The following is a 25,606-nucleotide window of genomic DNA, read 5'->3' as shown; positions in this document are numbered from 1 at the left end:
ACGAGATGCCAGTCCAGGTTCAATGCACGATACTGGATGCTTGGGGCTGGTGCACTGGGACGACCCAGAGGGATGGTATGGGGAGGGAGGAGGGAGGAGGGTTCAGGATGGGGAACACATGTATACCTGTGGTGGATTCATTTTGATATTTGGCAAAACTAATACAATTATGTAAAGTTAAAAAAAAAAAAAGAACGAAAGTCCTTAATTTTGGCCATTGTATTTTCAGTTCTAGAATTTCTATTTGATCGCTTTTCAAAGCTGTAGTGTCACTTTTATAGTTTACAGATCTTTGCCAACATTTCAAAGTTTATCTTTTATCTCCTTGAACATAGTAAGCATTGTTGTTTCAGAATCTATGCCATATCTACTAGAATGTGGAGTATCTCTGGGTCTGTTTCTGTTGTCTGTTATTTCCGTTGGTTCTCACTCGTGGTATTTTGTCTTTTTTGTGTGTCTAGTCATTCTTAATTGTGTCCCAAACATCTTATTCTAAAAACTTGTAGAAATAATTTGAGAACTGAGATGATATTTTCTTTTTACCAGAAGACAAGTTTTATTTTTGTATCACGTGAATGTATTAGCAGTCTGGGATCACCTTAATCCAAGTATGCATTGACTGATATTTTTTAGCCTCTGGATGTTGTAAAACTGAGCTGCAGGCAGTGTGGTGGCTGATTTGCTTCCAGTTGACCTTTACACTCAGTGTGCAGGTCTTCAGGGTCCCACTTCAAAGTAGCGGGAGAGCATACGTTTTATCAGAGAACTGAGCTGACTTTGTTTTCTGACTTGTTATTCCTTGTCCCTGAGAGGCTGTCAGCAGTGGGTGTGTCTTCCCAACCTTTTCTTCCAGATTGGCACATGTCCCCCCCATAAAAGCGATTTGAGTGGCAGAATCACTTTCCTGGCTTCATTTCTTTTCCCAGATCTTGTTTCTTAAAATAGAAGTCTTTCTCTGGTAAACCGAAAGACAGTTTTCCTTGATGAAAGGAGAATAAATTCTCCCTATGTAACCTTTCTATGAAATGAGAACTCCTCTTGCATTGTAAGCAAAGGCTTCCAAACCAGGTAATTAAGAGAATCACTAGAGGAACTTTTAAAATGCCCCAGCTCTTGGATGTGTATATGTCACTGAGTGAAGACTTTCTCAGGATTTCTGACCACAAATGATTTTAAGGTAATTTACAGATCCCTAATGTCCATAGATACTTTTCCCTTAGAAGCCACCTGTGCTTAGATACTCTCTTTTACAGAGCCCTTTTCCTATTAACAGATACCTGGGTGGACATTGAAACCAATCAGAGTTCTCAGTCCTCCTGGTATTCATAGTTTTTATCTGTCCATGAAACTGAATCAAGGTAAATTGGAATCCTACCTGGGAATTTTTTTTTAAGGGCCATCAGAAAAGATTTGTACCTTCTGGACTGTGATTACTGAGGTGGGGTGGATGTGAGTCTGGCATTGCTAGTGGTCATTTTTCTTTCTCTACAGAAAATCTGTTTAAGAAAAGAAGAAAGGAAGAGAGAGAAATAGACTGCTGACTACATGATGAAACTTCTACATCTTGTGCTGGATACCAGTTGCATCCTTGGACTCTGTAGTTAACAGACGATACATCCCATTTCTTCTGCTTCAGCTAGTGTGAGTTGGGCTTGTATCACTGGCAAACAATGAATGCTCTGTCTCTCCATTCCAAGGAGACTGGTGTGAATAGGGAGGTTGCCAAGACAAGAACTTGGATCCAGGGAAAGAAGGCAGGTACTTAGCTATGATACCTGGAACATCTGGGATAGGACCCGAAGCACAAGATTGAACTGGGAGGATATAAAATAAAGTCAGTGCATAGATCCATCATCTCTGTCCTGTACTCATAAAAGACATCACTAACTGATCACAGCATTCTTTATACCAAGTCAGGACGTCATCACAATCCTACTTTTAGTACTGAGCATCAGGCAATGCCTATTACTGATTTGAATTTAATGCCTGGAGACTGAGATTTATTTGTCCAAGAACTAGGCTTGAGCTTGAAGATTAACCTAATTTTAGTTGGGATTTCTTTCTTGTGGATACTTTCAGAGTATGCCTGGTCAATTATTATTATTATGAATACTATGAATATGTATGATTATAAATTATTGAGCTTTCTTTTTATATGTTTTAAATATTCTACATGAAACTATAAATCTGGGCTTTCCTGATAGCTCAGATGGTAAAGAATCTGCCTGCAATTCAGGAAACCAGGGTTCAGTCTTTGGGTTGGGAAGACCCCCTGGAGAAGGGAATGGCAACCCACTCCAGTATTCTTGCCTGGAGAATACCATGGTCAGAGCAGTGGGAGGGCTACAGTCTGTGGGGTCATAAAGAGTCAGACACAACTGAGTGACTAACACACACAGAACTATAAGTCTGGTTCCTGAATCCATGTCTTCCCACTGGTATCTTTGTTTCTTTTAGTTGTTCTAGAGAAATGATATTTTCAGTTGGTTTTGAAAGTTGTCAAGCACTACTGGTTTTGGAATTGTGTCTGTCCTTTACAGAGAAAGCCCAGGAGATCTTGAAGCTGACACAATGGTACATCACTTGGCAGTTACAGATTTTCTTCCTGCAGTGGCATAATGCTTCCTTTTGCTAACCACCTTAATTTCCTGCCCTTATCAACTTGAAAATCAATGATACATTTCTATTATGTGGGTTTTCATTGAATCTTTTATGTTTAAATTCAACCATTTCTCCATAACCAAGCAAACACGATGTCCTACTCAACAGATTCAATTGCAATTGCTAACTGTAGTGCTGGAGAAGACTCTTGAGAGTTCCTTGGACAGCAAGGAGATCAAATCAGTCAATCCTAAAGGAAATCAACCCAGAGAATTCACTGGAAGAACTGATGATGAAGCTGAAGTTCCAGTACTTTGGCCACCTGATGGGAACAGCCAACTCATTGGAAAAGACCCTGATGCTGGAAAAGGTGGAGAGCAAGAGGAGAAGGGGCAACAGAGGATGAGATGCTTGAATAGCATTACTGATTCAATGGAGTTTGAGCAAACTCCAGGAGATAGTGAAGGACAGGGAAACCTGGTGTGCTTCAGCTCATAGGGTCACAAAGAGTTGGACTTGACAGCCACTGAACAGCAACAAGAGCATTTCTCACGGAGTTCCATGGGCTTTAGCAAAAAGTCAATACAGCCAAATATCACTCAAGTCTCTACTATTTCTAACCCTTCTTAAAATTTATTAAATATTACCGAAGAAATGTCAACTGTGTTATTGTAGGAATAGTAGCTTTTTTGTCTCTGGATTACAACTCACCGATAGATTAAATGTAAGATGACTTAGGACAAAATAGAAAAAATCATCCAATACTTAAAAAAAAGTTAGTACATCAAAAAGATCCACATAAAATGTTCAATGACCACATTGAAAGTGCATTCACTTTGGCTAATTATAGTAGTTACTATGACTCATTATATCAACCTCAGCTTTAATAGCTAACATTTATTTAGCATTTACTTTTGCTAGACACTCTACCAGGTGCTTTAGAAGGATATACTTTTATTCTGTGCTTGAGATATGGAGAGATTGTGGAACTTACCCAGTGTTACAAATGTTAATTAATATACGTGAACGTGAAGTCTCTCAGTCGTGTCCGACTCTTTGTGACCCCATGGACTATAGCCTACCAGGCTCCTCTGTCCATGAGTTTTCCAGGCAATAGTACTGGAGTGGATTGCCATTTCCTTCTCCAAGGGATCTTCCCAACCCAGGGATCAAACCCGGGTCTCCTGCATTGTAGACAGACGTTTTACTGTCTGAGCCACCAGGGAAGTCCAAATTAATATACAACTGCATTCAAACCTAGTTTATATGAGTGTGGAGCCTATGAATAAAATGTGACTATGAAGACTTGCGTATATATTCTTTAGGATCAGACACAAGTGATAGAAAAACTCAAAATGACAGCAGGTTAGTCTATCCATGTCCCTTGTGTTTAAGGGGTCTGGAGGAAGTCCAAACCTGGTAAGGCATTCCATGGTGTATGGGACTTAAGCTTATCTTGTTGCTCTGCCAATGTGTGACTTCTATTCCTGAAATCACCTTATGGATCAAAATGGCTGCTGGAGCACCAGTCATCATATCTGCATCCTAGAAAGTAGGAATTCACACATGAATTGTATTTCATGGTTTTGCTTTGAAGTTAGTCATAGGGTCACACCTAGCTTCAAGGAAGTCTAGGCAATACAGTCTCCATTCTGGGCAGCCATGTGTCCAGCTAGAAGTCAGGAAGAAGAAAGAATAAATATGGAGAGTAGCTTAAATAACAGTTTTTATAACATCATATTTTCAGCTGCTTTCTCATAATTCATGTGAATACAATAATTTTATATTTTTGCATTCAATACTATTCAGATTATTTTTAAAAATCAAGAACTTCATTAAACTTTTGCTTATTATTATACATTCAGACATGTCACAAAACAAATTAAAATTCTGAATCTAACATGACATGAAGCAAAAGCTTGACATTATCATTTGTCTACTACACAGGAGTGAGTGTTGCCTTGAATACTAACATGAGAAGGGGTTCTGTTATTGAGGAATATATATATAAATATATTTAATTTTATATTGAAGTATAGTTGATTTACAATGTGTTAGTTTCTGGTGTACAGCAAAGTAATCCAGTTATATATATATGTATATATGAATACATATGTATATATATTCATATTCTTTTCCATAATGTTTTATTACAGGATATTGAATATAGTTCCCTGTGCTATATAGTAGAACCTTACTGTTCATCAGTAGTTTGTATCTGCTAATCCCAAACTCCTTATTTATTCCTCCCCCACCCTCTTTCCTCTTTGGTAACCATAAGTTTGTTTTCTATGTTTGTGAGTATGTTTCTATTTCACAAATAAGTTCATTTGTGTTATATTTTAGATTCCACATATAAGTGCTATCATATGGCATTTGTCTTTCTCTTCCTTATTTCATTTAAAGTGATAATCTCTAGGTCCATCCATGTTACTGGAATGGCATTATTTCATTCTTTTATTTGGCTGAGTAGTACTCCATTGTGTGTATATACTACATCTTCTTTATCCATTCATCTGTCAATGGACATTTAGGTTGCTTCCGTGTCTGGCTATTGTAAATAGAGCTGCTAAGAACATTGAAGTGCATGTATCTTTTTGAATTAGAGTTTTGTCTGAATGTATGCCCAGGAGTGGGATTGCTGGATCATATTGCAACTCTAATTTTAGTTTTTAAGAAACCTCCATACTATTCTCCATAGACAGCATGCATTCCTACCATAGTGCCAACAGTGTAGGAGGGTTCCCTTTTCTACAATGGAATATTTTAACCAGCATTCTTTCTTGCTCTGTCTGTAATTTTTTTTTTTTTTCCTGCTTAACCATCCACTAGAAGCTATGAGAGAAAAAAATTTCCTAGTTGTTCACCCTTTCCTTTATACTGTGCCAAAATCTGAGCTGGAAAGTGTATTACTTTAAACATTCATTCATTCAATAAAAAATTCCAGGGACTTTGCTGGGTGTCTCACTAGTAGCAGTAATACTAATATAATTCTGTGTTCTTGTTTACTTGTCAAAAGTTTTACACTCCTGCCATCTGCTTTGATCCATGTATATGGGAATATAAATGTCATAATCAGAGAAGTCCTGGAGCAATGATTGAACATTTTTTTCACTTACGTATTAAGCTCTCACTAGTCTTAGAACTGCTTAGACACAGAGAGAAGAGATCCAGTCAATGATGACTCTTCCCACTGCTGAGTTCAGAACTAATTCAGAGACAAAATAAAGGAGTAGGGCAGACAAGGATGAAATGCATCTTTATGACTGATAAAGTTGATGTTAGGATGTGGCTTAGGTTTGTGACACAGGACCCTCAAGCTCAGTGGGCTTCATACATAGTCTCAGGCAATGCTAGTGATCAGTATGGGGCTTGACCTTGTAAAACCTGTGGGATGAAGGAACCAGCCAATAGACTGGACTGAGATTTGCTCTGTGTCCTAGAAGGAGGCTGAGGTTATACCAGTGGAGTGGAGACATCAAGATGTTTCCCTCATCTGTCTCTACCCCCACAGAGATCAACCTAGAACCATCTGGAAGCATCCCATCATCTACGGAGGAACTGTTTCCTGTCTCTCCAGCTTTTCCCTTCACCATCCTCCAGCTCCTCTGATGGAGGCAGAGGTTTCCTAGAGGTTGAGGTCCTCTTTTCGCCTCCAGGTACATCAACTATGTATCTCTCGGTTGGTTCACTGTCTCTACTGGCTGGCTGACCAGTCTCCTTCTACCATCTTTCTCCCTGATCCTCTTTCATTGAGGGGCAGTCATGTGACATTTTCAGTTTGGGATATTGAGGTGCAAGTGTAAGTTCTTGGGGGAGGCTGCCATTCCCAACCTACAGGGCAGAACCTTTCTAAAGGAGAAACTTTTGTGAGGGTGGGCCCTTCATTGTTCTTTTATTTTCATGCCTGGAATGTGAAGATGAGGTCCAGAGGAACAATGAGAAAGCACTTCATAAAAGGATGAGAAAAGGCCCCGTGTTAAGAACGTGGAGCAGAGCTGGAAAGTGCTTGGATCCCTGATGACACTGTGAAGTGCCTTTATGAGATCTGGAGCAGTTCTCTCAAAGATCCCCAAGTGAGACACACTGCGTACTATGGTCTGAATGTTCGTGTCCCCACCAAAGTCATATGTTGAATCCTAACCCCTCAAAGTGAAAGCGAAAGTGTTAGTCGCTCAGTCCTGTCTGACTCTTTGCAACCCCGTGGACTGCAGCCTGCCAGGCTCCTCTGTCCCTGGGATTTTCCAGGCAAGAATACTGGAGTAGGTTGCTATTTCCTTCTCCAGGAGATCTTACTGAACCAGGGATTGAATTCGAGTCTCCTGCATTGCAGGCAGACTCTTTACCATGTGAGCCATCAGGGAAGCCCAGTTCCCCGAGGTGATGGTACTAAAAGATGTGGCCTTTGGGAGGTGATTGGGTCATGAGGGCAGAACCCTCATGAATAGGATTAGTGCCCTTATAAAAGAGGCCCAGAGAGTTCTCTTGCCCCTTCCACCATGTGGACATAGCAAAAGGGACAGTCATCTATCAACTAGGAAGCTTGTTGTCATCAGACACTCTGAATCTTGGACTTTCTAGCCTTCAGAACTATGAGAACTAAATTTCTATTGTTTCAAAGCCACTCAGTCTATGGTATTTTGCTATAGCATCCCACATGAACTAAGACATCATATATCAGAGCCATAAAAATCCTGAATTTTGCTTATCAGAAGCTATACTTAATTTATAAAATATTCTTTTGGAGACAGGTATTTGACTGGATGTGTTCTGATGTTGAAGGCAAATATATGCTTTTGAAGTTAAATATTCATTAACTTTATTCTTTGAAGCATGTGTTTATACAAGCTGGTATAGCAGATGGGGATGGGGATGCATAGGTTGGAGACTGAGAACAATGAAGAACGGACCTCTACATCCAGTATCTAAATACCCTTAATGTCCAAGCCAGACGGGAACCTGGGGAGCTTCTAGTCTAGAGATCTCAGATTGTTTCACCAGGTCCTTGGACTTCCTGGAGGTGCTTCCAGGGCCGTCTTGAGGGGATGATAGGAAGTAGAGTAGACAGGCTCTAGCCTTCACCCTGGTTTAACCAGACATCTCTGCATTTATCTGTGCTCTATACTGGGATTCCTTGTAAAATTCATTCAGGAGGAAAAGGTGGAGAAGGTTTAGGTTGTCAAATTCAGTTTAAAGTTACTTGTTTAGTCAAAATTAAGTTTAAAAACAAACTTATGTTTCCTAACATCCTTATTTTATAAATAAGGAAGCTGACACCCAGCGAAGTTCAAATGATTTGATCAAGTGGCAGACTACACCTGAGTTCCTCAATATCCTCCCCTCCTGTTAACAGTATATTGCTATTCTGAATTAATGCTCAATTTCTACAGATTGTGCAAAAGAGAATTTCCTCCAAAGGTTCGTCTCTGCAGGAGTGGATTTCCTTGGGACAGCTCCACGTACAGGAACCTCACATTAGGAAAGTCTTAGCATTGTAAATCCGTCATCAAAAGGAAGGATGCAGCCTGAAAATTCCAGATGTAGATGGGCTTCAGATTTGGTTTGATCAGAGCTCTCATCCTGTAATCTTCCATGGGCTAACTCAGTCTGATTCCCCACATGACAGATGTCTGAAGGGACAAACATAAGCAAATCCCAACCTTTGCTCTGGACCATCTATGAACCAATAACTGCAGCAAGCTGTCTTGGTTGCTCAGGATGATTACCTTGCATTGTTGGTGTCTGCCTAATGCTTGTGCAGGCATTGATCTTACCTGTGCTTATTACAGTTTACAAGTATCTCTTTAACTCAATGATCTTACATGATCTAGTGATCAATTTCCTTATTTTACTCCATTCTTCCTTTTCTGCTAAAGCTTTACCTGCGGTGTTTCCTTCTTAGTACCTCATGATTCAGAGTTCCACATTGTGTCCCTTTAGTGCCAGCTTCATTTTTAACATTGTCCAACCTGAAAATCGAGGTGGGATTGCTCAGCTTTTGCAACTTTCACCATTCAAGTGATCTGGAGAGTGGTCTATTCATCTTCCCTAATTGATGCTGGTGAGTTTGTATTCCCTGTGCGCCATTTCACGAGTATCCTCTCTATGGAGATGACTGTGGCGTGTGAGAAACACAGCAAGCATCATGGTGAGCTGAGGTTGCTCAGGGACACTCATATCACCAGATCTCTCTGACTTCAAACACTGTGTTTTCAAACCCCCTTCCCCACTTCCCCAGCCATGAGTAGGGACTTGGGATTGGGGCTGTGGGATGTGTCCCAGACTCTGAACTGTCAGGACATCCCTGCACTTTCTATCTTGTCTGGATTAGCAGCTAATCCATTAAATCAAAATGACCTGAGTCTTTGTTCCTAAGGATAATGAAAAAGGATGAACCTGGCTTGAGGAAGAGGAACCTTAAAGCATGAGTGAGGGGTGATGAGGGAGGTTGGCTAGGAGAAAGGGATGAGAGTAAGGCTCCACCAGAGGATTTGGGAATGGAAGACCTGGGTTCTTGACAGAGTTCTTGGTTCTGAGGGTATGTAATGGGAGGATAAAAGAGACAGTTGGGGGCTTTGGGGAAACTTTGAGGAATATTTTAGTCAAAACACCACCCAGTTATAATTTCATTTGCAGGAGGTTTAACTTCCCAGGTGGCACTAGTGGTCAAGAACATGCCTGCCAATGTAGGAGACATAAGAGGTAAGGGTTCGATCCCTGGGATGGGAAGATCCCCTGGAGTAGGAAACGGAATCCACCCCAGCATTCTTGCCTGGAGAATCCCATGGACAGAAGAGACTGGCAGGCTACAGTCCATGGTGTCACAGAGGAAGACACGACTGAAGCAACTTAGCATGCGTGCAAGAACTAAACAAATACACCGAAAGAAAAAGATGCCATAAAAGCAACCATTTTTTTTTAGCAGTGTCTATGTAACTGTACACTGTATTTTCTGACTGCTACTGCTACTGCTAAGTCGCTTCAGTCGTGTCCGACTCTGTGCGACCCCATAGATGGCAGCCCATGAGGCTCCCCCGTCCCTGGGATTCTCCAGGCAAGAACACTGGAGTGGGTTGCCATTTCCTTCTCCAATGCATGAAAGTGAAAAGTGAAAGTGAAGACCCTCAGTCGTGTCCAACTTCTAGCGACCCCATGGACTGCAGCCTACCAGGCTCCTCCGTCAATGGGATTTCCCAGGCAAGAGTATTGGAGTGGGGTGCCATTGCCTTCTCCGGTATTTGCTGAAATAACCAAAAAAGAAAGAAAAGCATTTTTTGAATACCGAAGGACAGAGAAATAATAAAGTAAGATACCAATACTATGAAATATTACATATCCATTGTAAGAAACACATACAATGAGTCTTTAGAACTGTGGTGGCCAATAGTGGAGTCATTTACCCAGAAGTGGCTATCTACATTTGCATTTAAATAAATTAAAATCAAATAAGATAAGAATTCAGTCCCTCAGTTACATTAGCTCCACTTCAGATGCTTAAGAGCCACATATGGCTAGTAGCTACCATTCAGGAGCAGGTATTAGGCATTTTCATTATCACAGAAAGTTCTATTGGGTTGCTCACTTTTTTCAGTGATACTCTAGAAAGCTGCAAAAGTGTTTAATGTGACCGTTCACATGGAACAAAAGAAGCATAAGAAGCACATGCACTGATTATGCCAACATAAAAATTATATATATGCCTGGATACATATTCATCAAGACAAGGAAGCATTGAAATTATTTCCACAAGGGAAATAAACACGCAAGATGGATTTAAAAGTTGCTTTTTAGAATGGTTTAGAGTTGAACTACTAATATATGAAATTATTAAGTACTACATTAATTTGGGAAGCCAACCGTTCCTGCTCCTCCTGGGCTAGACACTGAGAAGTTGTAGAGGTGATCTCAGAACATGGGAGTAAGATCCTTTTGCTAAAAGAGCTCTGCAATGTCATAGAAGTCACTGCAAGTTTCCTGGTTTCTTTGGTTAGTTAGTCTCTAAGATCTCTTCCAGCTTAAGGGAATGGTTGTATTTGTTTTCCACGAAGGGCACATGTTCAAGGGACCTGTTATACTAGTCCTTGAGAAGCTGTACGAATGGAGAGATGGGGGAAAGTTATCAAGAAGCAGGGGAGTTCAGCAGAGTCTGGGGATAGATCTGTAGATCTATCTGTAGATCTAGTCTGTAGATCTCAGGGACAAAGGAAGAGATATAGAAAGGATTACTCAGGATTGAGAAGCTGGTCATAGTCCCGACACTAAAGACCTATAAGAAAAATTGCATCTGTTCTTATTAATTGTTAGAGATGACTTTTATCAGAAGCTAAGTGAAACTGCAAACTCAGCTGAGAAAATCCCGTTTCTGTCTGGTTCCTCAGAAACTCCACCCCCTCTTTTTCCGGCTGGGTCTCTAGTTACAAGTGGTTCACCAAATACCTTCCCATTGCCTCATTAATAAGACTCCAAGGCAGGGCGATTCTTCCATTTTTTCAACAATTTCTCTGATGTCAGATCATAAAATAATACTTCTTGAAAATCGCTTATTCTTGAATATTTCCTCTCTGAATTGACTGTACAGTTATATCACTTTATTTAAATCATTTTATATGTCTTTTTAAAGTAGAAAAGTATGTAGTGTCTCATCTCATTTCCCTCCTTATATATTTTTCTATTAAACATCACATGGAGAAATGCTTCTACAAAATAAGCGATGTTATCATCTACCTTTTTGAGTTTTGATGCATAATAACTACACACTCACATGTCTTTGAGATGCCTCATATGGTGTGATTTCCTGTTTGTACTTTTATTGTATATATATGTGTGTGTGTATGTGTGATCTACACATTCACTGAATAATGAGCCACCTACTATATGCCATGCCCTGTGGGAGATAGAAGTTGAAAACACATAGTCCTGTCTGCCAAGGAGCTTATTATCAAATAGACTAATACTTTGATCATTTCAGAACAGTCTCCAAATTTAAAAAAAAAATTGGGTCCCCCCAATTTTTTTTTTTTTTGGCTAGGTAGCCTGGCAGTTCCCAGACCGGGATCAATCCTATGTACCCTTGAGTGGAAATGCGGCATCTTAATTACTGGACTGTCAGGGAAGGCCCCCCCAAATGAATTTTAAAGCCAATATTTTGGAATCCATAAGAATTTTTCTTTATAAAAATTTTACACATTTAATAGTTTTCAAGTTCAGTCTCCCTCAAATGACTGAATGCATACTGTACTCTGCCTGAGTACAGTACAAGCTGTATTTAGTATAATTTAATTACCTATTATTTACTGACGTACCTTGTGAGGAACTAGAATACAAAAATGTTTAAGACATATTTCTTGCTTTTAGGCAACCAATAGTTCGGTAGGAAAGGCAAATCAGTAAACAGGTAAGTTATAATAGGCACAAAGGGTGCCAAGTTGGTCTGGGAAACTTCCCAGTGAGCACTGATTACCAACCTACCAAGTTCCAAGTTTCATGGACACCGTTGTTTAGGGATGACATAGAAGGCTTGGAACACATTTTCTACTGGCAGAGCTCTGATGGTGGAAGAGGAAAAATCCATTTTTCTTACTCTTCAGACCTGCTGGTGAGGCTGTGGAGATGCACAGTCTCCAAGGTAGTAGGATCATAGCCCAGCGCAAAGGCTGAATGATCTGTCAAACCAGGACTTCCAGTGCCATCGTGCAGACTAACTTCCTGTTTTCCCCTTACCAGGAGTGACCCCTGGTTTTCTTCCACTGACAGCACCATTGATTCCTTTCCTGGCTCACTGTGCAGCTAAGAGTAGCCTAAGAAACCCATAAGAACTTCTCACTGTCTTTAGGATAAAATCCAACCTTCCTTCAGGGCTGGTCCTCGTCTACATCTCCATCTTCCCCAAAACACACCCCACTGTGTTCTCTTTTCTACAGTCATGCTCCCTTCTCTGCAATGCCTTCAGCTCTGCGCTCTCCAGTCTTTTCTCCAATCTCTTAGTTAAACTCTTCCTTTGACCTCATGACTTTCACTCCTGCTCTAGGACAGAAGCCTAGTCATTCACCCATCCTCAGCTTACAGGTCCTCTTCTTAAAGAGCTCTTCATTGATCCACTACGAGGGAGCTTCCAAGTGACCGGGCACCTCCCTGACCTTAGTCCTCGTCACGCTTCAGATGATTATTCCTTTCACTCCTTTCTTCTGTGCACTCTAGAGGGAGGACACAGACCACATGTCTAACTCCCCACTGCATTCCATCACCTGGTCCATCATGTGACGGATGCAGGATGGACTTCATGGGCATGCAGCCTGGGTAGTTGCACCAGGTTGCACACTCACAAAGGTGAGTTTAATGCTTGATTTAATGGTTGCCATTGCCATCTTGGAAATTTTTAGTAATGCAGAACAAGCGGTCCCTATTTGAATTTTGCAGCAGAGCCACTCAAATTGTGAGGCTGATCCTATGTGGATTAATAAGTGAATTAATGAATATGTATATCAATCTTCAGAATTTGTTGAACCAAGGCAATTAAGATTTCTGAAGTCCTAACTTCAAACAAGAAAAAATATTTTAGGAAGAAGTTTCAGTGTGTAGTTTAGGTATCTTTATGATCTGTTTTGCTACATTTTACATATTGTTTGTTAGAGAGGCAGTGCCTGAGAGATGTACTTCCTTGTTTTGTGAGACGTATTTTCATTTAAAATTACTTTTTATTCAACCATAACATTTATGATTTTCCAGAATGATTTACTTTGTCTTGTGTCTGTTTCATTCTAGTAATTGGAAAGATGAGTCTAACTTCTTAGAAAAGAAAGACAAGGAAGCTGGAAAATTCTACAAAGAGTGAGTGCTACCTAGATGGTACCTCCTTAGGATGCATGAGCATCAGCAGGACTATCATAATTTGAGTAGTAAAAGCAGTATTAGAAAATAATGAATCTCAAAGGAAAAAGATGCAAAGTGGGGACATTCCATTCATAAACTCAAGGATATCATTCCAGAGAAATAATGTCTGGGACTGAGCTTTCAAGGTCTGTAAAGGACCTTGTGGTAAACTTTGTGAGGACGGCTGGGGAGTCTTCTAGTTCTTTTATTAAGGGCCTTTCCTAACCTTCACCACCTTCTCTAGCAACCTGTGACTGCCTTTACTATCTTTGACAGACGATGGAGAAAGCAGCTTTTTGGAGGAAGGAGGATAGGAATCTGGATTCCAGCAGAGAGGGACCTGGAGCTGTTCACCATTTTGAGGAGCTAATTTCTTCTTACTCTCATAGGTCCAGAGACCCAGCTTCAGGTCTGGCTATGCTGATTGCTCGCTGTACGACTTTAATGATTTCTTGCCTCTATAGTTCTGCTTTCTTGTGTGTAAAGCCAGAAGTGGATTAAGATTTCACATCACCTCCCACCTATTTTTCCAGTACCCCCAATCTCCACTGAAGGATGTTCCCTTCCCTGGCCCCAGGAGCTTGGAACTCACCTCCTGATGTGCTCTGGGTTCTTCCTCATCAGATCTCCGTTTGCCACTTCCTGACCCTCTGTCCTTTATTGGATGTGCTGTGGTCTCTGTCTCTGTATCTTACTGGATACTCTTCCCTGATCTCCACACTTTCTTGATGCACCTGCCTAATACCTACACATCCTTCAAGAAATTAAATTCCATCCTGCTCAGAGCTCTTTTCAGCTTCAGCCTGTAGTCCACATTCTACCTTGTCCTGCCCTGATTCCCATATGTTCTCACAGCCGACACTTTCCACTTCCAGCTCTCATCACACTTTATTGTTGTCTGTTTCCTTCTGGAGTCCCAGAGTTCTTTGAGAGCCCAGGTTATGCCTCTTCAACATGCAGCACAGTCAGTCAGACACAGTAGGTGTTTAATCCATGTTTGTAGAATGAATGAACCTATGAAGGAAGGAATGAGACTTCATTGTCATTCATTTGGCTTTTAGAAAGCAGTATGCATTTAACTGGGCCTCCTGAAAACAGTGTCTTAATGAGGGAGGGCCAAGTTGTAGAGGTTTGGGCTGAGGGGGGAAAAGGGGTCTCTCTGACCCTCAACTGGCCCTTCTGCTTGGCCTCAGCCCACCTGGCCCAGCTCATAGCACAGTTGTAGGGAGTAGCAACAAGAGGCATCAGGAAGCTCCTTGGGTTTTACTGACCTTGCCCACATTTACTGGATGTTTTCACCCTGGTACTGGCAGTAGGAAGGAGGGAAGGGGAGCAATTATCCCCAATCACTGTAGCTCCTGTCAGATTGGCATAATTCCTTCCTCAGACGTACCCAGGGCTGTATGTTAGAGACATGATCTTCAGGCTTGGTGAGGAGAGTGATGTGGCTGATGGAAGTTATGTTTGCAGCAAACACACATGCAGCAGGCTCTGTGCTGGTGCTGGTATAGGTATGCGAGGACCAGACACAACTCCTGGCTTTGAGAAGCTAGAGTCTATTTGGGGAGCCAGACAGAAGCACTACAGTGGAATGACTATTACGTAAACTTTTCTTTCCTCAGTATGTAAATAGCTAAGAGAAAGAGAAAGATATACCCAACTGAATGCAGAGTTCCAAAGAATATCAAGGAGAGATAAGAAAGCCTTCTTAAATGAACAATGCAAAGAAACAGAGGTAAAAATAGAAGGGAAAGACTAGAGATCTCATCAAGAAAATTGGAGATATCAAGGGACATTTCATGCAAGGACGGGCATGATAAAGGACAGAAGCGGTAAGGACCTTAACAGAAGCAGAGAGATTAAAAAGAGGTGGCAAGAACACACAGAAGAACTATACAAAAAAGGTCTTAATGACCCAGATAACCATGATGGTGTGGTCACTCACCTAGAGCCAGACATCCTGGAATGTGAATTCAAGTGGGCCTTAGGAAGCATTTTTATGAAAAAAAAAGCTAGTGAAGGTGATAGAATTCCAGATGAGCTATTTCAAATTCTAAAAGATGGTGCTGTTAAAGTGTTCCACTCAATACATCAGCAAATTTGGAAAACTCAGCAGTGGCCATAGGACTGGAAAAGGTCAGTTTTCATTCCAATCTCAAAGAAATGCAATGCCAAAGAATGTTCAAACTACTGTACAATCGTGGTCATTTCACATTCTAGCAAGGTTATGCTCAAAATCCTTCAAGATAGGCTTCAACAGTACATGAACCAAGAACTTCCTGATGTTCAAGCTGGATTTAGCAGAGGCAGAGGACCAGAGACCAAACTGCCAACATCTGTTGTATCATAAAAAAAGCAAGAGAGTTCCAGAAAACATCTACTTCTGCTTTACTAACTACGCCAAAGCCTTTGACTGTGTGGATCACAACAGACAGTGGAAAATTCTTAAAGAGATGGGAATACCAGGCAATATATTTTACCTGCCTCCTGAGAAATCTGTATGCAGGTCAAGAAGCAACAGTTAAAACTGGAAATGGAACAACGGACTGGTTCCAAATTGGGAAAGGAGTACATCAAGGCTGAATATTGTCACCCTGCTTATTTAACTTAGATGCAGAGTACATCATGTGCAATGCTGAGCTGGATGAAGCACAAGAGGGAATCAAGATTGCTGGGAGAAATGTTAATAACCTGAGATATGCAGATGACACCACCCTTATGACAGATTTTATTTTCTTGGGCTCCAAAATCACTGTAGACAGTGACTGCAGCCATGAAATTAAAAGATGCTTGCTCGTTGGAAAAAAATCTATGACCAACCTAGACAGTGTATTAAAAAGCAGAGACATCACTTTGCTGACAAAGGTCCATATAGTCAAAGCTATGGTTTTTCCAGTAGTCATGTATGGATGTGAGAGTTGGACCATAAAGAGGGTTGAGGGCTGAAGAATCAAAGGTTTCAAACTGCGGTGCTGGAGAAGACTCTTAAGAGTCCCTTGGACTACAAGAAGATCAAACCAGTCAATCCTAAAGAAAACCAACTCTGAATATTCATTGGAAGGACTGATGCCGAAACTGAAGCTCCAGTACTTTGGCTACCTGATGTGAGGAACTGACTCATTGAAAAAGACCCTGATGCTGGGGAAGATTGAAGGCAAAAGGAGTAGGGGGCGACAGAAGATGAGATGCTTGGATGGCATCACCCACTCAGTGGACATGAGTTTGAGCAAACTCTGAGAGATAGTGGTGGACAGAGGGCCTGGCCTGCTGCAGTCCATGGGGTCACAAAGAGTCGGACACGACTTACTGACTGAACAACAATATGATAGGAACAACTGGACACAAGAGTTGCAAGTTCCAGCCTGGGGTGGGGTGGCTGGTTAGGAGGAAGTTGAGACAAGATGTGGAACTCCTCTGGGGATAGGGAGAGACTTGGGTCCTACTCTGACTGCAGAGGCCTGGATGGGAAAGGAGGCCAGATGGTTTAGACATAGTGGGTTCAAAGGGCAGTGTGTGCTCCAGCCAAGGATAGAGCAGTGTTGGCACCATTGGCATCAGGTAGTGTAATCCAGCAACTGTACTTTGGCCAGGATGTTAGACTGTGGCCCAGAGCATAGAAGCCAGCATGTGGCTATGGCTAAGACCAAGTCTGAACGCAGACCCTCCTGATCCTCTTCCCCCAGCTTCCCCAGCAGAGCGTGGGCAGCAGTGCTCCAAGGGGCTCCAGGACACCCAGACTGCAACTCTACTTGACTCTATGTCTGAGTTCTTAGGTCCTTGGTATAAATTGGAGGCCACTGACTTCTTGCCCCAATCAGAAACAGAGGCGTGTCCGGGCTTGTAAGTAAATGCAGCCAATAGGAGAGCTAGCCAAGGGTAGGCAAAGGCCAGGGAAATAAGGAAGGGCCTGGGAGTACATGGGGTAACTTGCAATTAAGTGGCAGAGTAAATTACTCAGAAGACAACATTCCTCAACCATTCCAAAATGAGTTTACTGTAATTCCAGATAAAAACAAAACTTTCAGAACTGATACTTAGACACTTAAGTCAAGGTTGGTTTGTTTTTTTTCTTCTACAGTTTCAATATAATTCAGCACTTTCACTTTGCGAAGATAGACCTGACCTTTATGTGGTCTGCAGAATGCTGATTCAACATCAGGGTAACCAGTGGTGCAATCATGACATGAAACAAGACTGGTGGTTGTCAGGGTTTTTAAACCTCCTGACTTGGGTTATCCCACGATCTCTTAACACTCTGACTTTATCAGAAACTAGAATCCTCACTAAAGCCGAGGGCTGGGTATGCGCACGTTCATTTGGAACCATTTTTTAAAGGAATCTGTTGTATTTTATAAGAGATAGAGTGCTGATGTGATGCAGGTCTTTCTTCCTTTTCTGTAGTAGCTGGCAGCTAAAGGGCTGATGAAAGAAGAAAAGGGGAAGGAAGAGGAGAGAGAAGAGGAAGAGGGGATGAGGAAGAGGAAGGGCCAACAAGGAAGGCTCACTTTCCTTCCCTGGAAACCTTGTGTTCATTTCCAAAACTCTAACTTGAGGTTCTCCTGGAAAAGAAAAAGGCTTGGGTTCTTCTGCATGCTTGATTGTGTGATTTTTTTTTTATCTGGATTGATTTTATGGTTTCTCTGGAATCAAACTGGGAATTGAATTATTCCCCAGGTGAAAAACATAGACAAAACTTCTACAGTGTTCTCCAAAACACAATGCAGTACCCACCCCTCACACCCCCCCACCATACACCCACACTTCAAAGCACCAAACTGACGTGCTTGACATACTTATCGTAAATCAAATCTGCTGTGCACACCAGTACATAGTGCCAGTAAGCCCAGTGTAACCAATTCACATTTTTCAGCCTTGACTTCCAATGGTGAGAACAAGTGAATGCTGACAGAGAGAAAAAGGCCGAGGCAAGGATGCCATGCACATGCCCTTTCAGAAGGCAGGAGCACCGCTGGAGTCGGGGAGGAAGGGAGCCTGAAATCAAGGCTGACCTAGTACTCCTCGGGATAGGCTGGCAGAAGCCAGACTGGGTCACGTGGCCTCAGGGTGCTCCTAGTAGGTTCTCTGCATTTTCTCTGCAAGAGCAGAGTGAACTCTGATGCAGATCAAAGGGAAGATGCGAGAAGTGACCTGTCTTCTGGCTGGTGGGACCCAAGCCTTAAGCAGCAGCCCCTGATCCATGTCTTCTCATTTGTCCTAATTCTCACACCCCAGCTCTGGTCCTTCTTCTAGAAACTTGATTTTTGCCTGAGTCCTTAGTTCACCTCTTGTGTCGAGTTGTGTCCTGGTACATACAAATTGAGACATTTTTCCTTGATGCTCACCACAGCTGCTGCTTTGATCCTTCTGGTTCTGCATCCTCCCTGTTCTCCACTGCTGTGCCATCTTCCTTTCCTGTCCCTGGTGCTCCCCATATCCAGCATTGGACCTCCCTCCAGCTGAGTCTCTTTAGGAACAAATATATAGGTCTATCGTTGCCAGGCCCCTTTAGTCAGTACCCCTCTACAAAAGGTTTATCTCATTTCATCTTCTCCATAAGGAAACTCCTCCATCTCCTGACACAGCATGCAATCTGTGAAAATAGAGCTCTCAAGTCAAATCTTGCGATCTGAATCACTTTCAGATTCCTCTTAACATATTAGAGACATATTGTTAGTAAAGAAAGGAGTTTTGCTCTGTAAATTCAGCTGTGGAGTTCTTTCTGCCATTGTGCCTGGCATGGTACCTGGTGTTCCACAGCACCTGCTTTGGGAAACATCACTCTTCCTGCTGCCGGGCAGCGCGGTAAGAGGCTGAGTGACTTGCTAGGGGACCGTGCTGCTTCTTATAGAATCACCTCGGGTGATTAATGGGTGATTAATCCCATCTTCATCTGGAGATCAGGCTGATCATAACATATTGCTTTGTAAGGACACAATGAGATCACTGAAGCAAGGTGCTTAGAATATGACTAGAATATTGTACCCACTCAATAAGTGACATTAGTTATTTTTCTCATTTTCTTTTGGGCCACCTCCAGTTCTGTAGTCTACAATATTTTCAAGGTGCTCTTTTTTGGCAATAAGTATCACTCTGGGGGCTATCCCATGCAAACATTTTAGATCATTTCCCTATAATTTACGACCTTACATGTGTATACAATAAAGTCTCTTAGCCGTATTTTTGCTCACTTCTGCAACCTCAGGAGGTTTTTCTGCACTTTACTTAGTCACTTGAATAATGCTTCAGTTTAAACAAAATCTCCATGATAGTTGAAGGAAAAAAATCAGCTTGTGTCTCTCCCACAAAACAGATGGCAAGTGATTCAGAACAAGACAGTCTCTAGAGTTACAAATAGTGCCCTTTCTTTTGGAAGAAAGAATGACTTATTTTTTTGTGCCTATGCCAAAGTCTGGGACAAAATTAAGTTACTCCTTGTTTATTTCCTTTTTCCTATGTTATCTCCAACTGTCTGGCGACTCTGCCCACTCTGAGTGAAACGTCCTTTCTCCACTCAGAGGTTGTAGCTCAAAGGAATAAAACACCTCTTTTAGAAACAGACAAACACAGATAGATAAACAATTGTCCATGTGCCTGAAGCCTCCCAAATAATAAATTAGAAAACCTACATTATTCTTAACTACAAGTGACACATCAATGTATTCTCTTACAGATAAATCTGAAGTCCTCATTGACTGTCAACTCAATCTCAGGACTTAGTTTGCATGTACACACACACATACACACACACACATCATTGTCTTGTGTTTGCTTTTAAACTTAAACTACATCCAGTTTTATTTTTCAGCCTATCTGTCCAACTCTTTGCAATCCCATGGACTGCAGCACGCCAGGCCTCCCTGTCCATCACCAACTCCCAGGGTTTACTCAAACTCATGTCCGTTGAGCAGGTGATGCCATTCAACCATCTCATCCTCTGTCGTCCCCTTCCTCTTCCCTCCTTCAATCTTTCCCAGCGTCAGGGTCTTTTCAAATGAGTCAGTTCTACACATCAGGTGGCCAAAGTATTGAAGTTTCAGCTTCAGCATCAGTCCTTCCAATGAATATTCAGGACTGATTTCCTTTAGGATTGACTGGTTGGCTCTCCTTGCTGTCCAAGGGACTCTCAAGACTCTTCTCCAAGACCACAGTTCAAAAAGCTATTTCAGTCTATAGCCTTTGGTTAAAAAAACACCTCTCAAATTTATTTAAGTGATTCATGTGTTAGCCCCTAGCATTCACAGCTATAACTTCATCCAGTGAAATTGCATTCCAAGTACTAATGATATCATTGTTATTGACATTATTATCTGCAACAACCTTTTATTAGATTGCATAGATCAGTTTTTCTCAAACTTTGTTACATATTAAACTCATCAGGAAACTTAAAAAAAAAAAGAACTCTTAATACCCAGGCTTCACCCAGGGCCAGTGAAATCATTTCTAGGTATGGGCGGAGGCATCAGTGGTTTAAAAGATGACCAGGTAATTCCAATGTGCAGCCAAGTTTGAGGGCCAGTGGTTTAGGAGATGTCTGAATTCTGCCTCCTTAAACCTGATTCCTATCACCTTCAAATCCATGTTTAGAGAGGCTCTGAACTGGTCCAGGCTCCCAGGGATGAAACTTGGTTGGCCCAGGCAGACCAGGGGAAACTGTTCTTCTCTCCTGGCCACCATCAAAAATAAAAGCTGAGCACTAGCATTTTGCTGTCATTTCTTTTCTGACAATTTGGAAATATTGTAGCAGGTTTCTTCTGAGCCACCAATGAAACCTTCAGGAATATTCTGGGATATCTATGGAAGTTTTTCACCTTTAAAATTTACATACCCAAAGAAATTTGTTTTCCAGAACTCTGGGATCAGTCCACAGAACTATTCGTTTAAACTCTGCTTTGGTTACAATACCATAGATCACAAACAGCACCAGAGAATGGAATTACAGATACCCCGCTCATATAGGCAATGAAGGGGTAATGATGTAAAACGTTATGGAAAGCAGAATAGTGAAGAGCAAATGCAAGGACTTAAATTTAGACAGACTCACGTTCGAATATTGGCACAGTCGCTTGATCTGTGCATGTGTGCATGCTAAGCCTCTTCAGTCATGTCCGACTCTTTGCGACCCTGTGGACCATAGCCTGTCAGGCTCCTCTCTCCAGGTAACCCTGGTCAAATTACATCATCTTTTTGAGGTTGTATCCTCAATTGTAAAATGAGCATACTTTTGTTTACCCCATATATTTGTATAGATATGATTGTCACAAAGTTTGTTAGAGTACCAAATATTTATTGGCACACAGGGGCAGTCAACAAAAGCTCTCTGATATTTCCATTTCAAAGTCTGAAAATAACTCAATAACCAGTTTTGTGATCTAAATGGAGTCTGAATATTGGTTCCCCCTTGCCCATATTTGCATTCCCTAATTTAAAGAGTGGTGAGATGGTCCACAGGAATAGGAAATAGATTCTTTTTAAAGCAGAGGGGACTGAGCCAGAGATGAAATATTTAAGTACCACTGGTTCTCGCTTTGCCTGGTTCTAATACGGACAAAATTCAGTTTATCACAGTTTAGTTCAATAGCACCAGATCTCAATGACACAGTTTAAATTTCAGTTACATGATATATTGAAGAGTGTTCATCGCTCAGCCGTGTCTGACTCTTTGCGACCCTGTGGACTGTAGCCCGCCAGGCTCCTCTGTCTGTGGAATTCTCCAGGCAAGAATACTGGAGTGGGTAGCCATTCCCTTCTCCAGGGGATCTTTCTGACCCAGGGATTGCACCTGGGTCTTCTGCTTTGCAGTCAGAGTCTTTATCATCTGAGTTGACAGGGAAGCCCTGTATGAGATTACAAGCTTTGCTGCTAGTTCTTTAGTCCACAAATTCCTACATAGATAACATGTGCAGTATGACCATGAACAATCACATCACTTCTTTCAGAGTCTGTTGTGAATGGTCACTGGGTATCTGTTGTTAAGTTCATATACTGACAGCAAAGTCTTCAGTTGCGTTGCTTCCTTGTCTCCAAGTGATAAATCTATATGACATGTTACAAACATGAATAATCAGAAGAAGGAATTGGCCAACGAAAACGAAAGGGAAGCAAGAAAACAACAACAACAACAAAATAATGCTGGAAGTGAATTCGAATTGCATGGAAATAGAAGAAATAGCTGAATGTGAGAGGTTCTACACATGCAGCCAGAGAAACTTATTGAAGGGGAACTTATTAACATTAAACGAGGAATGTGGCTGTGATTAAAAAGAAGAATGAAGCTATCTGAGAAGTGATGGTAGCAAAAACTAAAGGAATTCTCGGATGTGTTTTGTAACATTGAGAATGCAAAGGAAGAAATGTTGGAAGCTAATCTAAACTTAGAAGTACGACAATGTGCGAAGGCATAGGAAAACAGGCTTGTTCTCTATTATAAAGTTACATGATGAGAAGACAAGCACATTCACATGGCTCTTGAGAATTTTTTGACAAAGAAATAGAACACTTAAATTCTCAGTGTCTCTAATATTTTAAATTACCATCTACTAAAACAAGCACGTGAACTCCAGGAGTTGGTGATGGACAGGGAGGCCTGGCATGCTGCGATTCATGGGGTCGCAAAGAGTCGGACACGACTGAGCAACTGAACTGAACTGAACTGAAAACAAGCATTAGCTTTAGTATGTTCACCTATACACTTAAAACGAGTGTTTTCTTGTTTCCCTATATACTTATGGTTGACAGTATTTGTAATGTTTTGACAAAACATTTAAATATCACAAAATTGACATCATTTCCCACTGATTATTAAGATTGCTCAGCACTGTTTCATCTTGCATGGTCTTTTTTATGGTCCCATGCTGCCATGCAAAGCCTGTGCTTCCAAACTGTTTGAAAGAGAACTTGTAGTTGAGTGAGTGAGATTAAATGTGATCAACAGGAAACCTGGCTCCTCCCTCAGCTACTTCCGGGAAGGTAAATATGAACACCTGTGCCCCTCCAAAAGTCACATGTGAGAGGAGCCCATGGAAAACTAGCTAGATTTTTTCTTAATCCTTTCCTTTGAATTTCTTTATGGTCTGTACTATGAACTATTACATCTGCTTCTGCAGAACCATCAGCTTCCAGAGTTGCAGGCAGGATTTGGTCAGAGTACAAACATAAAGCACTTGCATTGTGCCTGATACCTAGTATGTGTTCAATAAATTATTATCAAGAATCTTGCTGTTTGACTCTATGCTGACTGACTGTCTCAGTTTGTCCAGCAACCTGGAGGTTTCTGGGGATGCAGGATTTTCAGTGCTGAAACTGGAACAGACCCAGGCAAACCAAGATGGCTGGTTACTCTATTTGAGTCTCTAGATCTGGGCCAGACAAAATACTGAAACTACTGTAAGAAATTTTCTTGGGATGTAGGAAGTAATTAGAAGAGAGAAAATTCCCCATACATAATTTCTGGATTAGAACTTTAGGGGTAGAAAAGATTTTGCAGCCTGTGCTTCAATATCACACAGCAGGGCCAATTCCTCCCATGCAGACTCGGTTTTTGAAAGCCTACAAGGGAAGAAAGTAAATGACATATTCCATTGATAAATATCATTGAGCAATCACTCTGCCATCTTCTCCAGGGTGTTCACAGATAAGTTCACAACCCCTGCTAACAGATTGGGGTTGAGGGTAGGGCAGAGACTGAAAGAGAGTCTCAGTGGTCAAGTCCGTAGGAGAAAGACAAGAAAAACAACACTTGTTTCCAAAATGGACAGGTTTCAGGTTTCTTGGCTTTTTCTAGAGGATTAGGTTGAATCAAAACACAACACAACACAGCTGCCTGTGGTGTGTACTGGAGGCATGTGTATTTCTCAGAAGGTCTGTTTCTGGAAAGATGGTCCTGAGTGCTCATGGGAAATTTAGAAGGATGAGCTTCTATGTCTAGAAAGTGAGGATTACACTGGGGAGAAATGTTTGGAAACAGAAGGAAAGGAACAAAGGCAGTGTTATGATCTGGAGTTATAAGTGACTTTTCTAATAATGTAGGGCTTCCCTGATAGCTTAGTTGTTAAAGAATTCACCTGCAATGCAGGAGATCCCGGTTCGATTCCTGGGTCTGGAAGATCCACTGGAGAAGGGATAGGCTACCCACTCCAGTGTTCTTGGGCTTCCCCTGTAGCTCAGCTGGTAAAGAATCCACCTGCACTGCAGGAGACCTGGGTTCGATCCCTGGGCTGGGAAGACCCCTTGGAGAAGGGAAAGGCTACCCACTCCAGTATTCTGGCCTGGAGAATTCCATGGACTGTATAGTCCATGGGGTCACAGAGAGTCAGACACGACTGAGCGACTTTCGAATTTCACTTTCACTTTCTAACAATGTAGGCAGAAGTTGTTCTGCGTGGAAGGTATTTTGTGCTGGATTGTGTTCCCCCCAAATGTGTATGCTGGAAATGTGACTGTGTTTGGAGATGCGGTCTTTAAAGAGGGAATTAAAGTTAGTGAGGTCATTTGGGTGGGCCCTAATTCACTATGACTGTTTTCCTTATTAGCATATGTGAAGGGGAAGGGAGAGATGGTCATCTACAGGCCAAAGAGAGGGGCCTCAGAAAAAACCAACTCAGATGACATTTTGATCTCGGACTTTCATTCTCCAGAATTTTAAGAAAATAAATGTTTGTCATTTAAACCACCCAGCCCATGATCTGTTATAACAGCCCCAGCAAACTAATACAGAGGGTAAGGAAATATTGGGAATATTGTCAGCTCTGCTCCAATAGTATCTATTTAATTTGTCAATTCTTTTTCATTTCTCTGTAATATGCTCCAAAAGGACTTTAAGGAACTCATATGTTTATTTTTCAGAATTCTGTCAAAGGTAAAAATGAAGAAAATTAATTCCCTCCACCCAGCGGATGGATCCTGATGACCTGCATAGCCAGGTGCAGCCCCTACAGGGGCGGCCCTGAAGCAGGTGCTGAATAGCAGACCTTGGCAATTTCACTGAGGACCATAAGGTCTGAGAGGGTGGAGTGTGGGTCTATTAAAAGGTTTCTGACCCTTTAGGCCTCTTCTCCCCAGGTCGTTGTCTCCATCCCTTCTTCAAGCAGCACCTGGACCTCACCCTGCTGTACTCAGGGTGATTTAGCCTGCCTGCCCA

General features: G+C 41.7%; 1 long non-coding RNA gene across 1 annotated transcript in view; it reads left to right on the top strand.

The window, feature by feature from the left end:
• Positions 1-203: 203 nt before the first annotated feature.
• The window catches only part of LOC113894208, a 234,109-nt gene continuing 208,706 nt past the window's right edge, over positions 204-25,606 (top strand). The window contains exon 1 of the long non-coding RNA XR_003511515.1: positions 204-1,641. This is a non-coding gene — a long non-coding RNA (uncharacterized LOC113894208). The remainder of the gene's footprint in view (positions 1,642-25,606) is intronic.

The sequence above is a fragment of the Bos indicus x Bos taurus genome, chromosome 6 (genome assembly GCF_003369695.1).
Source record: "Bos indicus x Bos taurus breed Angus x Brahman F1 hybrid chromosome 6, Bos_hybrid_MaternalHap_v2.0, whole genome shotgun sequence".
In the NCBI taxonomy this organism is placed as follows: Eukaryota; Metazoa; Chordata; class Mammalia; order Artiodactyla; family Bovidae; genus Bos; species Bos indicus x Bos taurus.
This window is presented reverse-complemented; position numbering and strand designations above follow the sequence as displayed.